A 19,669-nucleotide genomic window follows, 5' to 3' on the forward strand; every position below is an offset into this window, starting at 1 on the left:
CTAGCTAATACGATGAAAGAATCCAAAAAATAGATGCATTTCTCCGGGATGAATTTGCTATCAAAGGCATTGAAATCCTCAATAAATATCCATGATCTTTTATAGTATGAAACTCATAATTTTTCATGGCGCATATATAGGTTTTCAACTTGTTTGACTATTATATTTCAGTCACCCATCACCCAAATATGGGTACCTACTTTTCATAGGGAGAAAAAAGGCCTATAACTAGGGACTCATATTTAATGAAATTACTAGTGTAATCAAACTATAGCCAATATGACACAAGGAAAGACCTTTCTTAGTATTTTATTAGCTCAACCCTGGCTTCACACCCTTTTTTGGCCTAGGAAACATCAAAATTGAGGATCCAAATGCCATTATTAATAGGATGGGACTTTGGCATCCATGTAGTGTATGGGATTATTTTGGGAAGGGGAGGTTCTAGTGTATCTTCTAGGGAAAAGGATAGGGAGAACAATATTTCTTCTAAATAAAACAATGTAAAGGGTTCCTTAGTTGGTAATTCTTTGGGTATGATCATGAGATGGATATGAGACACATGAATTTCTCCCTTCTTTTTCTTTTCTAGTTGAGAGATGAGAGGAGGAAACATCTATGCACAACTTATATTCTAAACTAGAATGCTCATTATAAAATACCCTACACCATCTAACAAAAGAGTGGAGAGGGAACCTCTTCCCACTTGAAGGAAAATCACATGATTAATCATTATAATGAGGTCTTGAATCCTCTAGGTGATGGTGAGATCCTCACCAATGAATGCCCCCCTTAGAATATAATTTAGGTTCATTATCTTCTTATCTTAATAAAGGTCAAGCTTGAGTTGTGTATATGCTACCTTTCTCACCTAACCATAGTTAGACACCTAAGGTTCAAGTTGGACGAGATAGATTTGAATCTTCTTTATCTCTCCCACAATTTTGACATTGGTTTTCTCAAGATGGACCATTGTAGCCTTTGATAGTATAGGGAGAAATCCAAGCTTCTTGCATATAGGTAAAGGCATAATATTTCTAGAATATCTATATTCCACCAAGTAATTGTGAAGTTCCACAAATCTTAAAACTAAGTAGAAAGAGAGGTCCCTTAGTATTCTCTTGAAAATTTATTGCATTGGAATTGTGAAAAGTGATGGCCTTGGGTGGGTTTTGGTAGGTTTTTGAGTTCTCTAGTTGTTGTAGGGGAGCCTTTCTTTTCTTAGGAAAATTGAGAAACACCTCCATCAAGGTCATGTTGGGGGTAGTAATCTTCATCACCTCCATGATGGTGAACTATCAAACTTTGGAATCCTTGAGATTCTATGAAATAATGAGGGTGAAAAATGGGACTCTTTGAAGGGGAAAAATTTACATTAGCATGGGGGTGTGAAGGAGTGCCAATATTTGTTGTTGGGATCAACATCATGAAGGGTCCATTTTTAGATTGATTCCTTGTTTTTTAAGGATCTCATGAACTAGTAAATTCATTAGCATCAAAGGTAGGGATGGAGTCAGCAAATAAACCCTACAAATAAGGTCCTTCTTTGTCTTCTACATCTTCTATGAAGAAGATAGCCTAAAAAATAAAGGTGAATCTTTGAGGTTCCAATAGGGGTTCTAGAGGATCCAAATTAGTGTATGGTTGATGATTAGAATGGCAGATCTAGATAACCTTCTTTAGAGTGGTACAATTTACCTCTAAATGTGAGCCAATGTTGTGTAGTCAACACCAAATCATCAAGGGATAAAATTCAGCAAGATGCATAGAGTGATTAGGACCCACAATCCCTTTAGCATTAGAATGGATTTGAGCTACACCCCCATTGTTTTTTATGTTATCCACTATCAATTTCCTAACCACAATTTTTGTAGCTTTCATTTTTGTTATAATTTTGGGGCCCGAGTTATGGGAATCCCACTATTTTGATTTTATGTTTCCTTAGAGAGAAGGACCATGATTCTAGGGCACAAATTATCTCAACTTTAGTTGCCCCATGTTCATTTTTTAGCATGGATATGATTCACCAAAGGAATTCCATCTTGGTATTCAATTGGGTATTTTGGTCACATTGTGATGATTGAGGTTGTAGGCTAGTCATGACAACATAAGTTGCATATGCCTACCCATTTGGGCCAACTGCACGATAGGGAAGTGCTTCTGAGTATGATTGTCCATATCCAGGGCAAAGGTTGAATAATGGATTCCTAGACACTAGAGATATCATTTGTACTTTATTCCAAGGAGCAGTCAAAGGAACCAAAGGTGGGCATACACAAAGGATATACTTACTAGGGGACTGGATTAAATATCAAATAATCCACAACCCCATTAGGATTGTGACCAGCTAGGTAGATGGTCCCTCTAAGATGTGTATTATGTGGCACATATTTCCATCTTTTAGCAATTTATTGGTTAAGATCCCAACAAAATACAATGCCAAGGAGTAGACAATGGAAATACTATCCGAGTTATTTATATGATTTTTTTACCAAATAATCATTGAAATAAATGGGTCTAGAGTGTTGAGGTATATCTATATTGCCACTTCATCTCAAGGGACGAATGAAATAGAACAATGTTTTAGGTATCATTGGAACTAATGCTTCAATGTAGTCAAGGGTTTGTGTAGTTCCTTCTAGATAGTAATGAACTAGCTATGACATAGGAAAGGACCTACATGGAGTTGAAAATCTAAAAGGAAATCCTTCTCTATGTCATCTCACCCATGGATAGAATCCTCATGTAAGTTTAGATACCAAGCCATCCCATTGAAACACAAGGAAAATAAGAATAATTGAAAGGACATGTTCCCATGTCTAATGATATGTTGAACCATGTCATCTTTATAGACTTGGATATTCTATTTAACAATCTCTAAGCCTAGGTGCTTTTACTTTAGGTAGATCTTTTTAAGCTACACCAAAAGAATGTATTCTTTGGGATGTCCCTATTAGGAAACTATTACCTATGAAGTATGTCATTTGTGGGTTTGGATTAACTAGGGTCATAACAATTCCAACCAAAGGTTTCGGAAACTAGAGAAATCTAAGAAGTGGTTCATTAGAACCTAGAGGTATGACCTTTGTTATTTTTTTTCCTACAAATGGAATGTCCAAGTTCTTGAAATTGGACAAAGTCATTTGATGTAGGAGGCATTGATGATGAGTCACTAAAAATGATCCTAGATAAAAAAAGGAGTTTGGGAACTCGAGAGGTTACTCATGGAATATTGTGGTGGGGTGTATTCAAGGTCTTCCAACATTATACTAAAAGGGCCCTCCTTTTACTCTAACTTTTTTGAAAAATATTTATTGCACAGTATGCCAACAAGGTTAACAACTATCACTAGACACGAAAACATTGACCAACATTTCTTAAAGAATTTTACCATAGGAAAAATCCTCCTAGTTCCTAAGCACTTCATAGTTAGGCCTTGAAAATGTGTATCTTGGCTTAGTTGGGTGAGGTGATTGTAATATTCAAGGGAGAATGCAGGTAAGTTATGCTACACTGGGGACCAAGAAATAGGGATATCAATGAGTAACCAAGTAACCATTAATAAAAAAGGGTTAAAAATAGAATAGGGTTCTAGAAACATCTAATTCTAGTCCAATTTCATTATTATTTCCATCAAAAATACATTCTTAAATAGGTAACCTACTTAGTACATGGATGATCCACGATCATTAACACATAGAAACATAATAATGAAACATCTATAGAAAGTAAATAACACCATTCGTATTTCTTAATACAAGGACATAAATGATAATAAAATGAATGCCTTCACTACATTTTGAAATAAAAGACACTAAGTATGGAGTATAAAAGATCACTTTTATTCTAAAAATAGCTACACAGGATTCAACATCACTAGTTTAAGACTAAGTATCACTTCTACAAGGAAGCTATTCATCTTTCATTAACAAACTAGAAACATAATAGGTCAGTAGTGCAAGCCTATGGACAGAAAAAACATCAATTTGGCTGACCCTTAGGGGTTTGAGTATCCTTCTATTTAAACATCAATTTATAACTAATTATTGAGACACCAAACCTACTTTACAAACCTACTACCTAGTACTATTTACATAAGGTACTACGTACAAAATATATAGATCCCTTTTATATTATCAAAAGGGAAAAAAAGAGGAGGGAAAAGAGAAAAGGGAAAGGGAATCTAGGGATCTAGATCCTAAGGAAGACCACCACTTGTGCCATCTAACTAATCCAATAATTTCATCCTTCTTGAGTCACCCACCCCATGAAAAACATATCACCCCTACACCTCTAGTACTAAAAAATTTAAATGCTCTACTAGAGCCTTAGGTGACATGCAAGCATCATTACTTCTTGTCATCATCTATATCATGTCTCCCTGACCACATCCTTCTAAAATTATTTTATGGGAAATGGATGGTCATCTTTGGAGAAGTCATCAACACTTTCTACTATGAAAGAATAAAGAATAACTAATAAATCTCAAGTCAAGTTTCTATTATTGATTACCCTAAAATAAAAGAGTATGATGGGCTAGGAGAAGAAAAATTCTCAATACCTAGAGCTCTCCTTGAATCTTTCATAAGCCTCAATAATTTCCTAGATTGTATCCTCATCAATGTTTTTTTTCACTTTAATAGGCCAAGTCTTCTTCGAATTGAAATTTTGCATTTTTGATAACTTTCTCAATCCACTCATATATCTTATGAGCATCATGAGTATCCATTATAAAATTGGTGATACTTCTTATCACCCTATCATCAAAATCTCTAGATCATTGAAGCATCTATTCTATGCACTTGTTGAACTTGGTGAGTAAATAACCTATTGGGGCACAACCCCTTTCTACCCATGGATCAACACTAGTGGCCCCAATTATATATTTGGGAAAAATATTCTAGAGAATACTGGAGTTCAACTCTAGAACTTACCAACATGTAGAAATTTTAGAGGAACTCTCTATCTCAATCGCCCAAAGCCCAAGATTTCCTGATTGTCAGTATATCCATATCCATTATTTCCATGAGAGGATTTATTTATCTCCCTTCCATCTTTGTATGGTAATTCCTAGCCACTCCAACAAATCCACCCCTTGGTAGAAAAGTCACAGGGTCTCTATGATAAAGCCTATTACCTCTCCTACATAGATGGAGATCAAGCTATCTACAACCATTACTTTATTCTTCATCATCCAAAATACTTAAACCTCCCTTAGTTATATAGGAGTTTACAAAGATGAGAAATCTTGCATTGCCACCAAAATTTGCATTATTAGCTCTTTAAGGAGAGCTCTTAGTCCTCCATTATGTTCTTCAAGGGATCTCTTCTTCCAACCATGATATTCAAATATTTTGTGTATTGAGTCTTTTAACTAATTAATCATTTTTAACTCATCCACTTTGTTCCTTAAACCCAAGGGGATGGTGTAGACCAAGTATTCCTCAGGCTAGACATCAACCTCATCTTGACTATTTGGGGGAAATGCAACATGAGTTCTCATTTTTTTGGTATGCCCACCTTAGATGTTTTAGAACCCTCAATCCTTCTTCTTTGGTTTTTTTTTTTAGCTATTTGTACCCTATCCATCACACTACTTAATAAAGAGATGGAAAATTATACTTCACACCTCTTTCTCTATCTATCTCCAACCACCAAATCTAGTGGTTTTAGGAGTACCAAAGATGCAACTCCAAAATCTAGTTATATAATCATATTTTCTAATGTCTTTGATGTTACTATCTACCTTCCCCTATTAGTTTCCTTATAGGTTGATCCTCTAGGATTTTTTGGTGAAATTGCGACAATAGGTCTTACTTCTTCTGGTTGTCTCACTCCCAAAAAAATTATGAGTAGAGAAAAGACAAGGATTATTGACTCTAGTTATTTTGGGATCTAGTAAACCTCTTCTTCTTGTGTCTTGTGGTCCTCTTCCTTGGCATGTAACCAACCATCATCATCCTTGACATGTTCCTCCTCTTTTCAAATCAATTTTTATTTCTTGTGTCTCTTCCTTTTACTTATTTTCCTCCTCTTCAAGATGAATGCTCTTCCTCTTTCATGAGAATTTCTTATTTTTCTTATTTTATTACTTCTTCCTTTTAAATATGGGTTCACTCAATTTCATTTATTTCCTATTCCTTTCAAAGGATGATCTCTTCTTCTACTTCCAAAACTTTATCTTCCTTTTCCTTCCATCAAGATTCCTCTTTAGCTTTAACTTGTGCCTCTACCTCATGTCATTTTTTTCCCTCAACTTCTTTTCTTAGCCACACTTTCTTAAAAAATGATTTTTTCTCATCATCAAAACTATTAGTAACATACACCCATGATAGTTTGTCAAGGTCCATTACTATCAAGAACTCCTAAGTGTGTGAATCACCTAGAATTTTCTCTTTTGTCTTTGTACTTCCTTCCCCTAGAGCACCTATAGCTAATCCCTTGGATCCTTTACTCTTTTTCTTTATATGTTCACTACTCAACATGGGATGAGATAATTTTTCCCTTTCCTTGATCTTGAAATATATATTTACATTCACAATCATTAGGGCTTCACTGACTACTGCTAGTCATGCACTACCTAGAGGAACATGCACAACTGAAATCCTTGTTTGTTTTGTATTGATCAATTTTCTTCCTTATTCTGCCCTCTCTCCTATCTCTAGAAAAATTTTCTAAAAAGGAGCATCTTATTCCTTGGGTTGAGTAGAGGGCTTATATGCCTTTTATTTGTCTTTCTCTTGGACAACCAATTGATGAGGGACTGGCATCTACATGGTTATTCTAGGTGGTGTGGGAGTCCAAACATTTTTGGAGCACTCTGTGTCAAAATAGGTGTGTCTTCTTTACACCACTTCCCACATAATTGTTTCTATCTCTCCAACCTTTGACATGCTCAAATCTATTGTTTGGAGGCTTTTTTAATCTATACCTTGGCTACTAAACAAAATATAGACCCTCCCCTCATCTTTGAGAATTTGAGGAAAGGTGCACAAGTCAAAGAGTTCATTTCACTTTTAGTAAGTTAGGTGTACTATCTCTAATGTACCTCAAAAATATATAAGCACTTGGCCCAAAAATATTCTAAGTGGGGCTTGTGATTTCCCCCAACCTTAGGTATCAACCTAGAAACTAAGCCTATAATATAAAAATTGTGTTGCATGAGGTAAAACTTATTAAATTTATATTCTTTCAACCTATTGGAAACCTACTTTGTTTGGGCCAACATGCAAGTGTAATTGTCACATTTTATTGGGAATTGAACCTAAGTGATCTTCTTATTTGTATAAATATGGTGGATCTCTAGGGATTGTCTACAAAATTTTGACAAAAAGTATCCATTCCAAATAGACCTAGGGAAGAATCAAAGGGGTTCTAGTGAAACCATCAATCTGAATGTAGGTGTTTTTCTTGTTTTGTATATAATAGGAACACCATCCTTTGATTATTTTTCTTCTCCTCTAAGAGGAAACATCCAACATCTCTAGTGATCAATGATCATTGGTTTGGCTAGGAAACAATCATTGGCATGTGAAAAATGGCTAAAACACTTGTTAAAGGGTAGTTATGGGAAATATACCCAAGGAGAAGAATCACCAGACTTCAAATTCATTATGCCCAAAGTGTTCAAACCTTGAAGTCTAGGTATTTGCGTCAACACTAACAACCAAATAATGTAAGAATTCATGTAGAAAGACTTATTTTCCTCCATATTTATCAATTGGTTATGTATGTTCCAAGAAATTATGGTGGTCCAATCAAATTAATATTTTCCTTCATAATCATATGAATATAATAGTACATATAGGGGTTGGACTCCTTGTCACCAATTTCTTTAAAGACTTCGGATAGGAAGAGAACACAAAGTTGGACAGGCTTAATGGAATTTGACCTCAATAAAGTGGTATTCATCTCTTAGACTTCCTTCCTTGGCTTCTTGAATCAAAAGTGATTCAAAAATGTTGAGGCCTTCTATTCTCCTAATTCAAATTCAAGTAAGGAGTCATTTTGGAAAATAAATAACACCTTCCTTCTCCAGTCAGGGGTGCAGAGGGTGAGTGTAGTAGATTCAAAGTCTAGGGTGTCAAGGGGATTAATTGTAGGCTAACCACCATCCTATGTTGTGGTTTATAGTCTTAAGGAAATAGGAAAATCATCTTTAGGCACTACATGGAGTATGGGAAGAGTTCTACCTAGATGAGCTCATAGGTAGAATTTTAAAATGCAATAGGCTCCTGCTAAATTTGCATTTGGTCAAGTATTGTCTGAGCTCTTGGAGATCAGACCAATCTCCAACATAAATATTCATAATATTCCTTAGGAGTGTATCCACCATAGAATGGAAGAGATTTCAATTCTTTTAGTACTTGAGAACCAATGAGGGCTTCCCCATTTCTTTCTCTACCTTAGAGTTTTGTGTAGAGGAGGTAGAGGATCCCATATCTAGAAAGACACCATATTCTCTTGAAGAAGGCATTGTTACCTACACAACTAGACATGGATTAGTATATTGAAATAATTAAATATTACTAAGTATTTTAATTTTCCATATACTAGGTTCTTAGAAGATGTTAAAATGAAGTAAAAAAATAAAATTGACATCATAGAACCCAAAGAAAGAAAATGAAATAGACCATGATTTAGTAAAAAGTATGGGCATGTTTCAAATAGTGTATCTTATGAGATATGAAACTATCTTTATTGAAAAAAATAATGTCAATCACCAAAGTTTGAAGACTTTTAGAATAAAGAAACATGTTTCATATGTTAGAGGTAGTGGCACAACTAGTGTTTTCCTTAAATTGTGTTCTTTTTTGGAATACCTAACCCTCATTATTGAGAGTAGAACTCTAACATGGCTAGCCTGAATGTTGAGTTGTAATATAGTCACTTAATTTTTATTAATTTCTCCCATGTGTGAGACATAAATATGTTAACAACCTTGTGTACTTTCCAAAAGGAATGATGTGACAACATTTTAAATTTATGAATGTAGTCATATTCAATTAGTGGAAGAGGATGTTCCCTCATAGGTGGAGTAGTGTGCTAGGAGAGTGGTGGAAAGAATCAATAGTTCCATCCATTTTTACCAGAGACAACTTGATTCTATTGGTGCACCACTAGTGGGCCACCAAAGAATGGGTAAAAGTTGAATAATGAAACATAAAAACTCAATTATAATGTGGAATTTGAACCCAAACCCAACTTTACATAGGTACAAAATAAATACTGCAACAAGGGCATCCTAATTTGGTGTATTGATCTTCAGAGCCAAGTGGTAATAAATTGGGTTCAGGAATTCTTAACTCTACATTTAAAAGGGATACAAGCAACTACACATAGTGTACACAAAAATGTACTCTATAACCTCTAATGAAAACGTAAAAGACAAGCAAAGACAATTAGGGCCAAAATCTCTAATTTTCAAGGACCAACATGGATGAAAAAGGGGAAATGGGAGGATGTCTCTCTACAAACTAGAACTAGGCACCATGGATTCAAGTCAATGAATGGGCTAAAATTCATGGTGTATGGTTAGTTTTCATAGCGCAATCCTTCTACCTCTACAAAAATAGGTGGAACAAAAGCTCCACCATAGTAGGAAAGAGAAATGACAAAAAATGCAAAGAAAGATGACCTCAAATATAATGAGAGAACAAAGATATAAGGGAAAGAAAAATGAAACATAAATTGAAAGAAAATAAGGTAAAAGGCCTACCAAGTTGAGAAGAAACTTTAATATTGTGCATGACCTTATAGAGAAAAGACAACTTCTCAATGTATTTAAACATTAGCAATGAAGGCCAAAAACATCACTAGAATTCTTATTTTCCTCATGGGTTTCTAAGGAAATGTAGACGACACATTGTTGAAAAAAGATTGATACAAGTATAAGGATGTGTTTCAATCATTGTTTTGTCACTGATGTCAAACCTACTACTTGCTAGTAAGACAAATGCTTAGTTGATTTGAGCACTATCATTTGTTTGAATGGTGAAGAGGGTTTGATCAAATAAGATAACAAGAGCACCTAGAGGAAAGGTTATGGTATCAAAAAGGAGTACAAAGATCAGTTAAGACAATGATGATATAGTGCATCGATTGTCTACTTAAAGCTGCAAAAGTTGGATACATTGATTAAGTCTAGAAGAACAAGTAAGAAGAATTGTTTCTTGCAAGCTTGATCGAGTGTACAATAGGTGCCAAGAAAAGTCAGTGCAAGCTAAGTAGAAAATTAGTTGGAGCCAAGAAAAGTGAAGTTTCAGTGTAAACCGAGTAAATTTTAGTTGGTGTCAAGCATCAGTAAACTTTAGTGTTTGTCAAGTGTACTAGTGGAAGTAGAGTGAAAGAACAATATGGAAATCAAGTGACAACATATTGATGCCAAGTGCTAGTATTCATGTTAAATCATAGATTTGACAAATTTGAGCCAACTATTTTGTTTTCTTCAATTATGTGAAGCATGTATAAGATAACTATAATGAGTTGGTGGCACAAAATTCAAGGTAAATCATTTTGAGGCAAATTCAAGGAAGATTGTAGAAGTTTCTAGAGGAACAAAATGGAAAAGTGGGTAGATTCATTGTATCTTACCTAATCCTACCTAAGCCTAAAATGGACAATTGAGGTTAAATAGTAAAAGATCTAAAATCTCCATTTATAGAGAAAGTTGGTTAGAAGAAAAGGTTATCATGTGAAAGAACCTAAGTAAGATAAGGAGTCTATGGTATTGCTTTGTTCAGTTGCCGAACAGAAGAGATTACTATTGGCAAGCAAAGAAAGAAGGCTTAAGAGTATGAACGCTTGAAGAGTGAATGAGCTATTAGAGCTAAAGTGTGTAAAAGACAAGTAGAATAGAGGACTCAAACAAAGATCTATAATCTACAAGTGAGTTGTAATCTGTTATTAGATCAAGCCTTATTGTTACTTTCTAATCATTGTATTAGTCTATGGTAAATCCTTTGGATTAAGGTTGACCTAATAGACATTTGTAAATCCTTTAACTGGATGACATTCCAAGTGAATGGTCTAAAGTCCTCTAAAAAGGCTCACTCCTAACAAGGTGATTGAAATCTTCTAACTATGTCACATTTAACAGTGTGTATTGTAACCTTTAAAAAGGTTGGCCTTTCATAGGGCATCACTTCAAAAGAGTGAGAATTAGTACCATGTTACTGGTGGTTTTTCCCAAATTGTGTTCCCACATAAAATCTATCTGTGAAATGTGCTATTGAATCTATTATGTTTCATGTTTACATTTCTACAAAGTTGTTTTGACCTAGGATAGTAACCTACAAATTTTAAAGTATTGTATGATCTAATGGATGCATGCATAATAAGGTTTTATGAATATGGATTCACTAAGCTATGAAAAGTCTTATTTGCATATTTGTACCTTGGATAACTAATTCACCCCCCTCTTAGTTATTCTAAAGAATTCCAACAATTGGTATCAAATTCATTTGTTGAAGAGGACTAGTTTGAAGATGTTGTAAGGAAAAGATCAAGATGTCAAAAAGAGAGGTCCCCAAGCTTAACAAGGAGAACTTCCCTGCATGGAAAATTCTGATGAAGCTGCATGTAGGAGGCCTTGGAGACCATGCACAATCTACCATTACCATTGAGCATGTCAAACATGTTGGAGCCCTAACTGTTAATGATCTAAAAAAGAAGAAAGAACACAATCAGGTAATGTTGGAGATTGCCTCTACCCTAAGTTATGTTGAGTTTGATGACATCAAGGGTTGTGATTCTACAAAGAAGATATGGGGTGCTCTTCACACTATTATGGAAGAGCTGCAAATGTTTTGAGAGCCAAAGCTAAAATTCTTAGAGTTATTTTGATGATATGAGAATGCATGAAGATGAGAATGTTGTTCAATATTTCTCTAGGATGGAAGATGTTGTTAATGCTATAAGAGGATCTACTAGTAAGATAGATGATGATACTATATTAAGAAAAGTTTTGAGAACACTACTGCTCATCTATGCTATTAGAGCTTTTTCCATACAATAATCAAGATGTATACTAGGTTCTAATCTAACTCTTGAAGGTCTGGTAGGTAGGATCACTTCTTTTGAGCTATCTAATTTTGATAACTTTAAATCTGACAATGTTTGATCTTCTTTCAAATCTAAGATGTCATTGAAGGAACCCAAAGGGAAGAAGAAAAAGGTAAAATTATTTTCTAGTGATAGTGACACAAATGAGGAGGATGTAGAATAGCTTGAAGCACTACTTGCAAGGAGATTTTATAGAGGCAAAGGCAAATTCAAAGATAAGTTACCTATCATGTGTTTTAATTACAATGTTGAGAGCCAAATCTATAAGTTTTAGTGGCAATTTGATGATATGAGAATGCATGAAGGCAAGAATGTTTCTCAATATTTCTCTAGGATAGAAGATTTTGTTAATGCTATAAGAGGAGCTATAGGTAAGATAGATGATGATACTGTATTAAGAAAATTTTTGAGAACAGTGCTACCCATCTATGCTATTAGAGTTTTTTCCATACAATAATTAAGATGTATACCAGGTTCTAATCTGACACTTGAAGGTCTAGTAGGTAGGATCACTTCTTTTGAGCTATATAATTTTGATAACTTTAAATATGATAATGTTGAATCTTCTTTCAAAGCTAAGAAAAGAGTCAAAGGTTTACCTAAATTGAAGAAGCCTAACAATATAGTTTACAGACAATGTCAGTTAGGTAAGATGAAAAAGTCTAGTTTTAAAATTAAGACTCACACCTCTAAAGGAATTTTGGAGATTGTTCATATTGATTTGTGTGGACCAATTGAAGTGATAAGCTACAAAGGTGACAAATACATCATACTATTTGTTGATGATTATTCTAGGATGATGATAGTTATATTTTTGAAATAGAAATTTTATGCTTTCCAAATGTTTAAGTGGTACTATGATAGATTTGAGAAGGAGACAGGAAAAAGCCTAAAATGTTTGAGATCTGATAGAGGAGGAGAGTTTACATCAAATGATTTTGAGATGTTCTATAATGATAGAGGAATCAAAAGATAGACATCTGCACTTATGACCCCTCCACAAAATGGAATTACTAAATGGAGGAAGAGATTTGTAATGGACTATGCTAAGACACTCATGATGGAGAAGAATGTTGCTTTCAAACATTGAAGAGAAGGTGTAGCACAGTTGTCTATACCTTGAACCATATGCAAGTCAAGAAAGGTACTCATTCAACACCTTTTGAATTATGGTATGGATACTCACCCAATGTAAAAAAAAAATTAAGATATTTGGAAGAAAGTGTTATATTCTCAAAGATTTCAAGAATGGTAAATTAGATGCTAAAAGTGAACAAGGTATATTCCTTGGCTATTCCACAAGTAGTAAAGCTTATAAGTGTTTAAATACTAACACTAACAAAGTTTTGGAAAGTACAGATGTGAAATTTGATGAATATATAGAGGTACATTAGGTTGAACCTATGAAAGAACTAGAGGAATACAAATATTTCATATACTTTCATATAGGTATGTTTATTGATGAAGATATTCTAAATCAAGTTGCAAATCAACAACAAGGTTTAGTGACTGTTGAGTCACATACAATAAATATTGAGTTGCATTCAGAAACCTAGCTACAGTCAAGTGTCAAGTTGAAAATAAAAGTTAAGGCACATTTTGATTCTGAGATTAGTGCACATGAAAGAGATGTTGAATTACCTAATAGATATGTACATAGTTATTCAGAAGTGGATAGACCAAAGGAGGAAAAGATAGAAGAACCAAGATTGTCAAAGTATGTCAAAAGACATCACCCTACTATATAAATTATTGGAGATAAAGATGCTAGACCAATGACAAGAAATAGGCTGAAAAGTGATACATGTTTGCTACACATGCATGGACCTAAAATAGTGAAAAATGCCTTAGAAAATGAGGACTCGAGTAAAGCCATGAAAGAAGAAATTGAACAAATTGAGAAGAACAAAATATGGACTCTAATTCCCAAACTAGAGGACAAGAATGTGATAAGAACCAAGTGGGTGTACAGAAACAAGCTAGATGAAAATGGTGAAGTCAAAAGGGATAAGGAAAGATTAGTTTGTAAGGGGTATGCACAAGAAGAAGGGATAGACTATGGGGAAACATTTTCCCCTATTGCAAGATTGGAAGGAGTAAGAACTTTGCTTGCTTACTCTACATACAAAGGTTTCAAAGTTTATCAAATGGACATGAAGTTGACATTTCTAAATGGTATATTAGAAGAAGAGATTTACATAGAACAACCAAAAGTATTTGTTGATACTAACAATAAGAACATGGTATATAGACTACATAAAGCATTATATGGTTTAAAGCAAGCACCAATAGCATGGTATGAGAGGCTTCACAACTATCTTGTGAGGATTGTATTTGAGAGGACTAATGATAACATCAATCTATACTTGAACTTAGAAAAAGTAAAAGGTATTTTACTATCTAAAATTTTTGTTGAGGATATCATTTTTGGAGGTCAAGATGGATTATGTGAGGCATTTTACAATGAAATGAAGACATAATTTGAGATGTCTATGTTTGGAGAGATCAAGTTCTTTGTTGGTTTGCAAGTATATTAGATACAATATAGTTTTTACATCACTCAGTCTAAGTATGTGAAGGAAATATTGATAAATTTTGGATTAGAATATTCCAAACTAGTAAGAACACCTATGGTGATAGGACACAAGTTGTCAAAGAATTATGATGCAATTGATGTGAATCAAACATTATACAAGTCTATGATAGGCAAATTGTAATATTTAGTGCATAGAAGACCTAACATTGCATTATATGTTGGGATAGTTATAGGATTCTCTACTAACCCAAGGAGAATCATTTGATGGTTGTTAAGAGAATTATGAGATATCTGAAAGGAACAGAAGACTATAGTCTATCTTACGACAAAAATGAAAATTTTCAGTTGAGAGTCTACACTGATGCTGATTGGGCTAGAAATATTGATGATAGAAAGAGCATGAGTAAAGGAGAATTTTTATTAGCAAATAGAGTAGTTGTATGGACTAGTAAGAAAAAAAATTTCATATCTCTATCTACTATTGAGGCTAAATATGTTTTTGCTATAGTAAATTGTACAAACATTGTATGGATCAAGCAGCTACTCAAAGGAATGAAGGAGGAAATTAGTGAACCTATGATAATTTATTGTGATAATAAAAATATTATAAATATATCAAATAACCCTGTAATGCACACAAAGACTAAGCACATTACAATTAAGTATCATTACTTCAGAGAGTTAGTTCAAGACAAAGAAGTGAAGATGGAATATGTGAATAAAAAAAAGCAGATAGTTGATATCTTCACCAAATCATTACCTAAGGATGGTCATGAGTATCTAAGAGGTAAACTAGGGGTGATACCCCTATCCAAAGCTACTTGAGAAGCATAAGTAGTGTCTTGCATCAACGTACAACTAGAGTTGAGTGTTGTATCTTACACATTGATGTAGTGGATCTTACTTTAGGAGTTGCCTAAAGTAATTAAAGAAGTTGAACTAGAAGATCACTCACAATTAAAGGTGACAAAGGGTAAAACTAAAATTGTTAACATTTACATATTGAGATGACCAATCTTTGGCATTGTTATCAAAGAGGGAGATAGAGTTCAAGGAGATAGAGTATACTTGAAATATGAAATACCTAGTCATAGGGAGATAGTGATGTATTACATAAAAATGTAATCAACAGAATAACACTAAGCAAGTAATGCATATTCCTACATGATTATGAAAACCTCAAAGTAATGCAAGAGAACATGTAAAATAAAGATAACATGAACATCAAAGTAGCACTATGCAAACCTCACAAATCACCAATTGGTTGATGATTTCCTTGCTTATGGGATGTGGTTGCTCACAATTCCTATAGCATAACAATGGGGTAGATAGTGCTTGATGAAAATATGAGGAGAGGGCTCTCATTTTATAGTAAAATGTGTGGTTGAGATTAAATGCAAGATGAAGGGCTAGGATCTCTCAGGATCGATGAGGTGTCCATGAGGTGGAGGCCAAGTAGACTCCATGTGGATTAGAGTTTTTTACCATTCAAAGGGGGCAAGATGCTCACACGTGTGAGAAACCTTTGATGGTGACATGATCAAGAGGTGTGAGAAGCATGGCTTCTCACACATGTGTGAGACACCTTGATTCTCATGCAAGAGGACAAGTGTGCAAGAGGCATGAGAAGCATGGCTTCTCACACATGTGTGAGACAGCTTGACTCTCATGCAAGAGGACAAGTGTTCAAGAGGCATGGAAGACATGAGGGGTGTGGGAAGTGTGAGCATTCCTTGAGGATTCCTCACACATGTGTGAGCACACACTTAAGGATTAAGAGGTGATTAGCAAGGTGATTAGTAAAAGTAAGCATGATTAAGGAAGTGGGTAGGTTTAGCATGAATGGTCTAAAGTCCTCTAACAAGGCTCACTCTTAATAGGGTGATTGAAATCCTCTAACTAGGTCACATTTAATAGTGTGTATTGTAACCTTTAACAAGGTTGGCCTTTTACAAGGCATCACTTCAGAAGAGTGAGAATTAGTAGCATGTTACTAGTGGTTTTTTCCAAATTGGGTTTCTACGTAAAATCTATATGTGAAATGTCTTATTGAATCTATTATTTTTCATGTTTACATTTTTGTAAAGTTTTCTTGACCTAGGACAATAACCTACAAAGTTTAAAGTGTTTTATGATCTAATGGATGCGTGCATAATAAGGTTTTATGGATATGGGTTCACTAAGCTGTGAAAAGTTTTATTTGTACATTTGGACCTTGGATAACTAATTCGCCCCCCTCTTAGTTATTCTAAATAATTCCAACACACAAACTCATATTTTACACAAATCAAATAATTGTAAGGTGGGAAAAAATTCCAACCTTAACCTATTTATATAGTACATACGAATGACCTTTAATCGAGAATTAGTTGGGATTCTCTCACTTAAATATGCTTTAAGTGTCTAGGCATTGGGTCCCAAAAAACCTTTTCATCTTGTGTTAGGAAACACTCAAAGGATCAAGTCTCCAAAAACTTGAAGCTCAGACTTCTGCCTTATAATTTATAGGGATAACCAAAGATTTGGAATCATGAGGCTCTACTTCTATCACAAATAAAAAAAGATAGACCCCCAAACAAGAGGATGAAAAACCTCAGGATCCAAAGTTCGTGGGGGTCCAAAAATTTTGTTAGAAAAAATACAAGGATAGGTATACAAAGAATAACATATGGATGATATTATATTTGGAGGACATGATAATATGACTTCAAATTTTATTGAATAAATGAAGAAATAATTTCTAAAGTTCATGATTGGTGAGACAAAACTGTGTATTGGGTTGCAAGTCATGCTAATGGAAGATGAAGGTTTTATTTTTAGGTCAAAATATGTCAAGAAAGTGTCGAAGACTTTAGCTATAGAAGATTCAAAGAAATAGGCATACCTATGGTAATAATATGTAAGATGTATAAGGATGTAACTTAAAGTTCAATTAATGAGACACTTTACAAATCCACAATTATAAAGTTGCATTAAATTTTGTATTGTAGACCTGATATAGCTCATGTAGTTGGGATAGTAAGTATAATCTAGCTAAATACAAAGGAAGAACATTTGATGTCAATGAAGAAGATATTTATATATCTTTAAGGGACAAATAATTGAATAGTTATAGATATATATAATTGCATTTCTAGAGTTTATGCAATATGAGCAATGTTGATTTTTTTGGTTTTAAGCTGGGAAGGTAGAGTTTCTTTAAAAACTCTTGAGTTCTGTATTTAGAAATAAATTATTTTTTTATTATTTAATAGAATATTTATAAGTTCTTGAGGTTACATAAATCAAGAGTGATTTTATATATTGTTGAATGGTTATTTTGTACGATGCCAATGACATAAATTCTTACAAAATTCTCTCTTAAAAAGTTGATCAAATTGGCCAACTCCAAGGTTCTGGATGGTTGCTTCTCAACCTCCTAGGTAGCTCAATTGAAGATAAATGTGAATGTTCACAAGGAGGCCTTTTTGATACTTAACCTCCAAAACTTTTGAAAAAATGCAATCCATAGACAAATGTATGATTGAATTTTCTGATTTTTAATGACGAATGCAAGTTCTAAAAATGCAACTATATGAATTCCAATTCTAATCACGTGCTCAAAATCAAATGATAGAGTTACGGTAAAAATTAATTAAAAGGAAGTTGTTGAAAATGAAAATCCTAATGGACATAAGTCAAAGAAAAAATGCTTTAGCAAATTAAATCTTTGAAAGGGTCAAGTAGAAACCAATGAAATTAGGAGTAGCACTTCCTCAACTCCACCGATGCAATGATTAAAGGGAATACTGAAAACCTTAAGATGTTTCACAATTCATCAAATCATGTAGCCATGAAAGAATGCATGCACATGAGACAAATTGCTATGCAAGAACTCCAAGGTGATCCTTTCTCCAATTTGTCAAAATAGAGGAATTTGTTAGCAAATGAAAAACACCAAAACTAATTGATTGCAAGAGCATTAACATAAAATAAAATTATTGACTCCATCACTATTCATGAATATAAAATTCATAAAGTAAACACACAATTCAGCAAGAAACACTACACACCGAATTAATATCATACTTTATTGCATCAAAATATCAGCCCTAAATACATATCACATTTATGTATTTATAGAAAACTTCATCCTTAATGCAATTTTTGAATCTAGGGATTTTTCCTTTAAAAAAAATGCTAAAATCACTAATTTTAATCAAATTATGTACAAATAGACTCCTAACTAGGCTATAAGTAGGTCCACACTTTTTATTTTATTAATTACAGGGTATGTGGACCTTTACATGACTCAAAAATTCCTAAAGAAGAAGAAGATAAGAAGAGATAAGTTTGTAGATGATCTAAGAGTCTATGGTACGTGTCTAGTTCCAAACTCAGGCTCAAGTGTATGTCTCTATCAATTAAACTACCACCAAAATGTGTTTTTAGTGCATGAAACACTAAAAAAAAGAAACTAGTAGTTAACTATCAATGTCACTACAACTAATCAAAACTACCAGCACACCTTAGTGTTTGACACACATTATGAAAAGTACACCTTTTTGTTTTGTGCATCTTTGCACTAGTGCACCTCTAGGTGTAGGACCAAAATTGACCAAAAAAATCTAAGTGTCAAAATTTCAATTTCTAGCATCTAGGTTATGTGACCCTTCTACCAAAATGATATTCGATGTGCTACTTTGAATTTTTGAAAAATTGAGATGATCTCTAGGGTATCAGGAAAGTCTAAAGATTCATATTTTTTTCTCATCTCTTGACAGACTTGCTAGCCTCTTTCCTAATCTCTACAAAATCCTCCAATTTGGATTCTAACTCTATGAGTGTTGCCTTAGTTCTTAAAATATGCCTAACATCATCTTTTGAAGCTATTGTCACAATAAAATCTCTAAAATGTTGTACCATTTCTTTTCTCAAACACAATTCAGTCTTTGAGTCATCTTCAAAAATCTCCAAACTAATCTCATTATAATTCATTATCAGCTTCCAATATTTGATCAAGGGCCATATTCTTTACATATTGAATATATTCATATAGCCTAATCATCACCCTATTTCCTTTTGGTATTT

The sequence above is a fragment of the Cupressus sempervirens genome, chromosome 4, assembly GCF_028749045.1.
Source record: "Cupressus sempervirens isolate cs-2001-9-10 chromosome 4, ASM2874904v1, whole genome shotgun sequence".
Classification (NCBI taxonomy): domain Eukaryota; kingdom Viridiplantae; phylum Streptophyta; class Pinopsida; order Cupressales; family Cupressaceae; genus Cupressus; species Cupressus sempervirens.